General features: G+C 45.8%; 1 non-coding gene across 1 annotated transcript; it reads right to left on the bottom strand.

The window, feature by feature from the left end:
* Positions 1 to 214: 214 nt before the first annotated feature.
* Positions 215 to 346, bottom strand: LOC132831962 (U8 small nucleolar RNA). The gene has a single exon (XR_009646890.1). It is a non-coding gene; the product is annotated as a U8 small nucleolar RNA (small nucleolar RNA).
* Positions 347 to 9,454: the final 9,108 nt, after the last annotated feature.

Below are 9,454 nucleotides of genomic sequence, written 5' to 3'. Positions count from 1 at the left end.
TAATTTCAGAGCATGAACACCTCCTTCATTGGCTATACATTACCCCAAGTCCTGCCCATCAATGAGTTACCTGCAGTCCCTTGCACCATAATCACACACAACTTAGCTTCAAGCAAGTAAAGATAACCAGACCACCTTATCTCAGTTTAAATAAACATACCCTTTTATTATACAGGAACCGGATAAGCCAGTATTACATGAAACATCAGTGAGAATCAGAATGGCCCTTGAGGAGTTGTTAGTCCCTCAGGGGTGGGAGCCAGCTAATCACAAGCTCATATACTCCATTCATCACGTTCTGTAACTCCTGAAAGGAGTAACAGGCAAGGATATACCTCACTGATGTAACCATTCATTCTACGCGGCTCCAGACCCAGGACAGTCAACACATTGTTCAGTCACGGTGATCCGCCCTACACCCTGCATGCTCTATGTTTGCCTATCTGTTCTTATATATGTATTTTCTTAGCTTTAAGTCCCAAATTCATTGAAATATTTTCCTTTAAATGTCAATTGTTCCCCGTCGATGTGATTATCCCATAATTCCCGGCGATGCTCATCTGCATATCCCGCGAAAGGGGCGGAGTCAGGGAGGTCCTGAAATTGAGTGAAAGAGATGAGCTAATAATATAAATCATCTTCTTTAAAACCAACACTGCCAAAGCATTAAGTATGCCTCTCTGAGCTGAAAATGCTGCATGTATACATACAACAATCTCATGGCTTCCAATTTGTACACAGCAAGATCCCACAAAGCTGCCACGTGATACTGACTAGATTAATCTGCCTTGAGGAAGGTTTCTTGGGGTATGTTTTGGGCAGCACTCTGAGGGGATAACTCCTGCTCCTCCTTCAATACTGATGCACAGCCTACAATACCCCTCTGAGGGGACAGTTGGGAACCCAAAAGTCAGTGTGTCATAGAACATAGAACATAGAACAATACAGCGCAGAACAGGCCCTTCAGCCTCCATGTTGCACCGACCTGTGAACTATTCTCAGCTCGTTTCTGCTACACTATCCCAAAATCATCCATGTGCTTATCTAAGGACTTTTTAAATCTCCCTAATGAGGCTGAGTTGACTACATTAGCAGGTAGTGCATTCCACTCCCTTACCACTCTCTGAGTAAAGATTTGAAAGAAAAAGTCAGAAGTCACACATCACCAAGTCCAACAGACTTATTTGAAATCACAAGCTTTCACCTGATGAAGGGGCAGCGGTCCAAAAACTTCTGATACTGAATAAAGCTCTTGAAGTATAACCTGGAGTCATGAGATTTCTGATTTTGTCCACCCCAGTCCAACACCGGCACCTTGACATCATGGTCAGTTCAAAGGGGGAGCAAGTGACAATGCAGCATTCCCTTATTTCTCTGTGGGATGGGGAGAGGGGCTAGATTACAACCACATGGGGCTAAGTGACTCTCTGAATGAGAGGCTAGAGTAGGGTAACATTACGTGCTTTAGGTGGCTTTGCACAGGTTGTGTGTTCAGATGGGAAGTGGGAGTTCGGACAGAGTGAGTGTTACTGGAAAGACTATGTTCGGTGGAATGATTGTTTTGGGATGTGTGTGTTTGAGGGAGTGTGTGCATGGGGGAGTCTGTGAGGGAGTGAGTGTTGGAGTGAGTGAGCGTTAGAGGGATGTGTGTGTTTGAGGGAGTGAGTGAGGGAGTGAGTGTTTGAGGGAGTGAGTGTTTGAGGGAGTGAGTGTTTGAGGGATTGTGTATGTTTGAGGAAGTGAATATTGAAGGGAGTGAGTGTTTGAGAGATTGTATGTGTTTGAGGGAGTGGATGATGGAGGGAGTGAGTGTTTGAGGGATTTTGCGTGTTTGAGGGATTTTGTGTGTTTGAGGGAGCGTGTGTTTGAGGGATTGTGTGTGTTCGAGGGAGCGAGTGTTTGATGGATTGTGTGTGTTTAAGGAAGTGAGTGTTGGAGGGAGTGAGTGTTTGAGGAATTGTGTGTGTTTGAGGGATTTTGTGTGTTTGAGGGATTTTGTGTGTTTGACGGAGTGAGTGTTGGAGGGAGTGAGTGTTGGAGAGAGGGATTGTGTGTGTTTGGGGGATCTTTGTGTTTGGATGTTTGGTGAATGTTTCTTGATCAGATCTTTTTTAGACATCCTGTGATGTTTCTCCAGGGTTGCAAACAGTGACACAGTGATGCTCAATTCTCAGAGAATGCAGAACAATCCTGGAGAATTGGAACACACTCCTCCCCTATATCTGCCCCTTGTTGACACAGGTATAGTCACAGAGAAGTCCGGCCAGCTCCAATGTGTGACTGCAAACCACCAACAATTGTAAAGGAGGGAGAGCTAGCAAAAGTGTTCGCGTGGCTGGTGGTGAGAAGGGTACTACCAGTGAGATCCTTCATGTTCACCAGACTCTCTGTATCACCCCCACTCCCCTCAAAGTGGCTATGGGGTGAATAAGACTGTCACACATTTCCCGCTGGAATGTGACTTCGCGGAGGAAGTCTGGAGAGAGATGCAGTGGTTTGTTTTGAGGTTCATGCTGAGCAGCTCCATGAAGTGGGACTCTGGTCTGTACGGTCTGTTCCCCAGGATGCACACCAAGACAAACATCGAATGCGCCCGGAAGACCATCAACTCAGTGAAAGGCCCTCCTTGATCTGCCCGAAACGTGTTGGTCTTCTAGAGCAAGGAGTTGACCCTGACTGAGTGTTACAGACTGACACATTCCAAGGTCCAGGACTATGTGCTGAGCGACATACTGAAGCCAGGGGCAACTTCCCGCCAAGGCACAGTGGGGAAAGATCACTGTCTGAGGTCATCCTGCCAAAGTTAAAGGTGTAAAAAGTGAGGTCTGCAGATGCTGGAGATCAGAGCTGAAAACGTGTTGCTGGTTAAAGCGCAGCAGGTCAGGCAGCATCCAAGGAACAGGAAATTCGACGTTTTGGGCACAAGTCCTTCATCAGGAATGAGGAAAGTGTGTCCAGCAGGCTAAGATAAAACGTAGGGAGGAGGGACTTGGGGGAGGGGCGATGGAGATGTGATAGGTGGAAGGAGGTCAAGGTGAGGGTGATAGGCCGGAGTGGGATGGGGCGGAGAGGTCAGGAAGAAAATTGCAGGTTAGGAGGGTGGTGCTGAGTTCAAGGGAATCGACTGAGACAAGGTGGGGGGAGGGGAAATGAGGAAACTGGAGAAATCTGAGTTCATCCCTTGTGGTTGGAGGGTTCCCTGGTGGAAGATGAGGCGCTCTTCCTCCAACTGTCATGTTGTTATGTTCTGGCGATGGAGGAGTCCAAGGACCTGCATGTCCTTGGTGCAGTGGGAGGGAGAGTTAAAGTGTTGAGCCATGGGGTGGTTGGGTTGGTTGCTCCAGGCGTCCCAGAGGTGTTACCTGAAGCGTTCCGCAAGTAGGCGGCCCGTCTCCCCAATATAGAGGAGGCCACATCGGGTGCAGCGGATGCAATAGACGATGCGTGTGGAGGTGCAGGTGAACTTGTGGCGGATATGGAAGGATCCCTTGGGGCCTTGGAGAGAGGTAAGGGAGGAGGTGTGGGCGCAAGTTTTGCATTTCCTGCGGTTGCAGGGGAAGGTGCCGGGATTGGAGGTTGGGTTGGTGGGGGGTGTGGACCTGACGAGGGAGTCACGAAGAGAGTGGTCTTTGCGGAACGCTGATAGGGGAGGGGAGGGAAGTTAAGTTAAAGGTGGTCCATTCAGTTATCAGACCCTGCCGAAGACTCAAATACATGTAACTATACTCTTGTTCAGGTAGAAATGCCTTTGGTTTGTTTGTTGGATTGAGTGAAACTCCAATGTTTATTTAAAAACCAAAAGAACTGTGGATGCTGTAAATCAGAAGCAAAAACAGAAATTGCTGGAAAAGCTCAGCAGGCCTGGCAGCATCTGTGGAGAGAAAACAGAGTTATTGTTTCAGGTCAAGTGATTCTTCCTCAGCAACCTGGACTCAGTTGTGAGGAAGGAGCCGAAACGTTAACTCTGACTTCTCTCCACAGATGCTGCCAGACCTGCTGAGTGTTTCCAGGAATCTCTGTTTCTGCTTCCAATGTTTGTTTCTTTCTTCATATGCTGGTGTACAGACCAAACTGTTTCAGAGACTACGTATGTACATAAAGATATTTTTCATGAACAACATTTACCTTGGAAATAAAGAAAAGCTCCGAAAGTACTCCCCTACAGTTGCATTAAGCAACAAAGGAGGAACTGACAGCATGGAACACCATTTTGTGAGGACACAAACAAGTGATGGACTCAATGTATTCCAACATGTAAAAAGTCTCCCCATCCCTCTAGCCCATCGATAAGCAAACTCAGGGAGATGGGATATCAAATGACCCTTTTAAAACTATTAGCTGTACAGTTTTGTGTGCTATTGTCGGGTTTGATGCTATGGAATCAGCCCCTAAAAGATCACAAGGCCAGAAACATAGGAGCAAAACTTAGGCCAATCAGCCCGATGAATTTGCTCTGCCATTCAATCATGGCTGTTAAATTTCTCAACCCCATTGTCCCACTTTCTCCCCGTAACCCTTGATCACTTTGATACTCAAGAACCTGTCTATCTCTGTCTTAAATAAATTCAATGACCTGACCTCCACAGCCTTCTGTGGTAATGAATTCCATAGATTCCCCAACCTCTGGCTGAAGATGTTTCTCCTTATCTCCATTCTAAAAGGTCTTCCCTTTACTCTAAGTGCCCCAGTCTGTCCTACCAATGGAAACATCCACTCTGTCCAGGCCATTCAGTATGCTGTAAGTTTCAATTAGATCCCCCATCATCCTTCTAAACTCCATCAAATATAAACTCAGGGTCCTCCAACATTCCTCACATGTTAAGCTTTTCATTTCTGGGAGGATTCTCATGAACCTCCTCAAAACACACTCCGGGGCCAGTTCATCCTTCCTGAGATATGAGACCCAAAAGTGCATATAATAGTCCAAATGTGGTCTGACCAGAGCCTTATAGAATCTCAGAAGTACATCCCTGCTCTTATACTCAAGTCCTTTCAAAGTAAAAGCCATCATTGCATTTGCCTTCCTAACTACTGACTCAGGAGAAAGTGAGGACTGCAGATGCTGGAGATCCGGGTCGAGAGTGTGGTGCTGGAAAAGCGCAGCAGGTCAGGCAGCATCCAAGGAGCAGGAGAATCGACTTTTCAGGAATAAGCCCTTAATCAGGAAGAGCCGATGAAGGACTTGTGCCCAAAACGTCGACTCTTGCTCCTCGGTTGCTGCCTGACCTGCTGTACATTTCCAGTACCATACTCTCGAAACTAACTAGTGACTCAACCTGCAGGTTTACCTTGAGAGAATCCTGGGCTAGAACTTCCAAGTCTCTTTGCACACCATTCAAACTTCTGAATATTCTCCTCATTTAGAAAATATGGGGATTATAAAGGAAAGAAGAACTTGAATTTACTTCTTTTAATAAATTCGGGAGGATTATCACGTACAACTGAACAACTTTCCCACCACCAAGCCACCATGACCTTTTTTTTAACCATTAGCAGTAATGACGTGTGTGAGAATCTGAATTTATGTCTCACAGCTTCATACCCGAAGTACATTTTGAAGTGTAGTTACTGGAGTGATGTAGGAAATTCACTTAAAGCAAGACCTCACAAAAGGTGATGTGGTAACAGATAGATCATTTTGTGGCGCAGTGGTAGTGACCCTATCCCTGGACTGGGAGGCCCGGGTTCAAGCCCCACCTGTTCTAGAGGTGTGTACTGACATCTCTGAACAGGTTGGTTGGAAAAAGAGGTTAATGATGAGAAAAAACAAGCAGATAATTGATTCCTAGCCATATCTGTTCGAGGTCAGATGTTAGCCAGAGCTTCATGAGTCTTGTGGCCCGATGGTAGTGTCCCTACCTTTAGACTAAGAGGCCAAGTTTCAAGTCCTAGCCACTCCAAATTGTGTAATAACATCTCTGAACAGGTAGACTAGAAAATATCTAGCCAGGAAACCAGGAATGTTCCCCTGCCCCTCTTCAAAATAGTTCCACAGTATTTTTGTCTCTATGTGAGAGAACAAATGGGACATTATGTACAATGCAGTCCTCAATAAGTAACTCTCTCACCCATGTCAACTAGCCCATCCTTCCTTCAGATGACTGGTACATCAAGACATTCATCACCATCTGATCATCTTACCCATCCTTGTTAGACTTTCAGAGAGATAGCTCCACCTTCAGGAATGAGCAGTACACTACAAGCTGACTGTGAGCAATGACTCAGGAGATTATCTAGTAGAGAGGGGATGATGAGATGAACCAAACCATAAGCCGTCTGTTCCACAGATGTGGTGCCAAATTGTAACATTACTTGAATAAAGGTGCAGAGCACGTAATAAATAAGGGTAGGAGTACGCCATTCAGCCCCTTGAGCCTGCCCCTACCAGAGTTGAAAAATGTGGTGCTGGAAAAACACAGCAGGCCAGGCAGCATCCGAGGAGCAGGAGAATCGACGTTTCAGGCATAAGCCCTTCTTCAGGAATGAGCTCCTCATTCCTGAAGAAGGGCTTATGCCCGAAACGTCGATTCTCCTGCTCCTCGGATGCTGCCTGGCCTGCTGTGTTTTTTCAGCACCACATTTTCAACTCTGGTACTCCAGCATCTGCAGTCCTCACTTTCTCCTGGCCTGTCCCTACCACTCAACAAAATCATGTCTAATCACCCTAGGCCTTGTCACCTCTTTCCTGCCAGCTCTTCCAGCCCTCAACTTCCCAATATTTCAAAAAGCTAACACTTCTTTTAGTACTTTCATTGATCTAGCCTCCACAACTCTAGGGAATAGAGTTTTCCAGACATTCACTTGCCTTTGGGAGAAGAAATTCCTTCACATCCCAGTTTGAAATGATAGCGTCCCCTTATTCTGTAACTGTGTCCCCTTGTTAGAGAGTCCCCCACCAGCGGGAATATCTCCTCAGCACCTTCCCTGTCAATCTACCTCAGGATGTTGGATGTTTCGACAAGATCATGCCCCATTCTTCCCAAATCTAATGAATAAAGGCTGAAACCTGTTTAGCTGTTCCTGATAAATCAATCCCTTCATCCCAGGAATAAGCCTAATGAATCTTTTTCAAACTGCCTTCAATGTCAGCATATCCGTTCTTAAATACAGGGACCAAAACTGTACGCAGTATTCCATATGGGGCCTCACCAATGCACTGTATAATTGTGACAAGACTTCCTTACTTTCAAACTGAGCAATAAAGGCTAAAATTCTACTTGCCTTCATAATTACTTGCCGCATCTGCATGCTAACCTTCTGAACAAGAACACCCAGTTCCCTCTGTGCTAAACACTTTTGAAGAAACTGCCAGCAATTATTACAAAAACCCATCTGGCTCACTCACATTTGATTTGATTTAGTTTGATTTATTATTGTCGCGTGTACCTGATTTCAGTGATAGGTTTTGTTTTGTGTGCAGTATAGGCAGATCATGTCATACAAAGATCACAGGGTGATAGAACAGAGCAAGGAATACAAGTTACAGCTGCGAAGCAGTGCACAAAAGATCAAGATCAACATTCGGTTACAATTTGAGAGGTCCCTTCAGATGTCTAATAACAGCGTAAAAGAAGCCGTTGTTGGTACGTGTCTTTAAGCTTTGGTATCTTCTGCCTGCCGGAAGAGCTTGAGAGAGGTTAGAACCAGTGTGGGAGGGGGCTTTGATGATGTTGGCTGCCTTCCTGTTGCAGCAGGAAGTGTAGATGGAGTCCATGGATGGGAGGTTGGTTTGTGTGACGGACACGGCTGTGTTCACAACTCTCTGTAGTTTCTTATGGTTAGGCAGAGAACTTGCTGTACCAGGCCATGATGTATCCAGGTAGAATGCTTCCTATGCTGCACCTGTAAAGGTTGATGAGAGACCTTATGGACACGCCGAGATTCCTTAACCTCCTGGGGTGGGGGAGTCCAGAACTAGAGGGCATAGGTTTAGGGTCAGAGGGAAAACTTTAGAAGGGACCTAAGCGGCAACGTTTTCACACAGGGGGTGGTGCGTGTATGGAATGAGCTGCCAGAAGAAATGGATGCTGGTACAACAGCAACATTTAAAAGGCATCTGGATGGGTGCAGGAATAAGAAGGGTTTAGAGGGACATGGGCCGAGTGCTGACAAATGGGACTAGATTAATTTAGGATATCTGGTCGGCAAGGACAAGTTGAACCAAAGAGTCTGTTCCCATGCTGTACATCTCTATGACTCTATAAAACAGCAAGCCCTCAATGTATTTCTGACGAGAATTTTAATAACAGTAACCGACAAATGAACAATACATTTTGAGAGGCAGTCAATCCAACCATGATACTGTTTAATTGCTCCCTAATGCCAATTTGCATCAATTTAATTTAAACTTTCTGCTGTAGCTGATCTGTTGTGATGGTGATGGATTAGGGAAGTAACATTGGGAAAGCTGTGGGGGCACTTTGTAAAAAATATTCAAAATCATGAGAGAGAGGGTCTGGGCTGAGTAACCTGTGAATGAGAGGGCACAGAATTTACTCAGTTCATGAAAGAAGCAGACACAAATTAGATTAGATTCCCTACAGTGTGGAAACAGGCCCTTCGGCCCAACTAGTCCACACCAACTCTCTGAAGAGTAACCCACCTAGACCCACTCCCCCTCACTCTACAGGCAATTTAGCATGGCCAATTCACCTGACCTGCACATCTTTGGACTGCGGGAGGAAACCAGAGCACCTGGAGGAAACCCACGCAGGCACCGGGAGAATGTGCACAGACAGTCACCCAAGGCTGGGATCGAACCCGGGTCCCTGGAGCTGTGTGGCAGCAGTGCTAGCCACTGTGCCACCCCACAGCTTATTTACCAGCTGAGCCAGCTTGAAGGTCTATGGGACATTTGTTGTTTGAGCTGAAGTTGAGGGTCATTTATTAAAGCTGGTGTTAGCCTCTCTGCTTCCGCACTGATGCAGTCAAAGTAATGGGAGAGATTAGCGAGCCTGGAGCATGATATTTGCTCTGACTGCTCAGTACCGGTTCCTCCAATATTGCTCACCTTTATATAAAGCAGATGGCATTTGAAAGGGGCAATGATGGATCCATTAATCTCTCAGGAATGTGGCCTTTGCTGCTGAAATGAATGTTATTGTAAAACAAAAGTGCAGTGGAGAAAGGCCACTGACTGAGGGCTTTCTGCCGAAGTTAAATGGGGGTCTGTTCAGTTAACAGACCGTCACAGTACTTCAAGTGTGTTTAAATGTACAAGTAAGGGAAGCCTTTAGCTTGTTTGTTGGATAAAGTCGAACTCCAGTGTTCGTTTGCTTGTTTCATATGCTACAGAATCAAACTCCTTTAGAGACTAATAAAGTACATTTTCAAAAAAAGAAATTATTGATTTTGTGAAGCCAAGTATATAGCCACCCTTGCTATGTTACACCCTTGTTATGTTACAGCAACACCCCCCCACCTCCAATTTCAACCGCGGTACTACAACCCGAGA

This window comes from Hemiscyllium ocellatum, chromosome 33 (assembly GCF_020745735.1).
Source record: "Hemiscyllium ocellatum isolate sHemOce1 chromosome 33, sHemOce1.pat.X.cur, whole genome shotgun sequence".
NCBI classification, from domain to species: Eukaryota; Metazoa; Chordata; class Chondrichthyes; order Orectolobiformes; family Hemiscylliidae; genus Hemiscyllium; species Hemiscyllium ocellatum.
The sequence above is the reverse complement of the archived record's forward strand: the minus strand, read 5'-3'. Positions and strand labels throughout refer to the sequence as shown.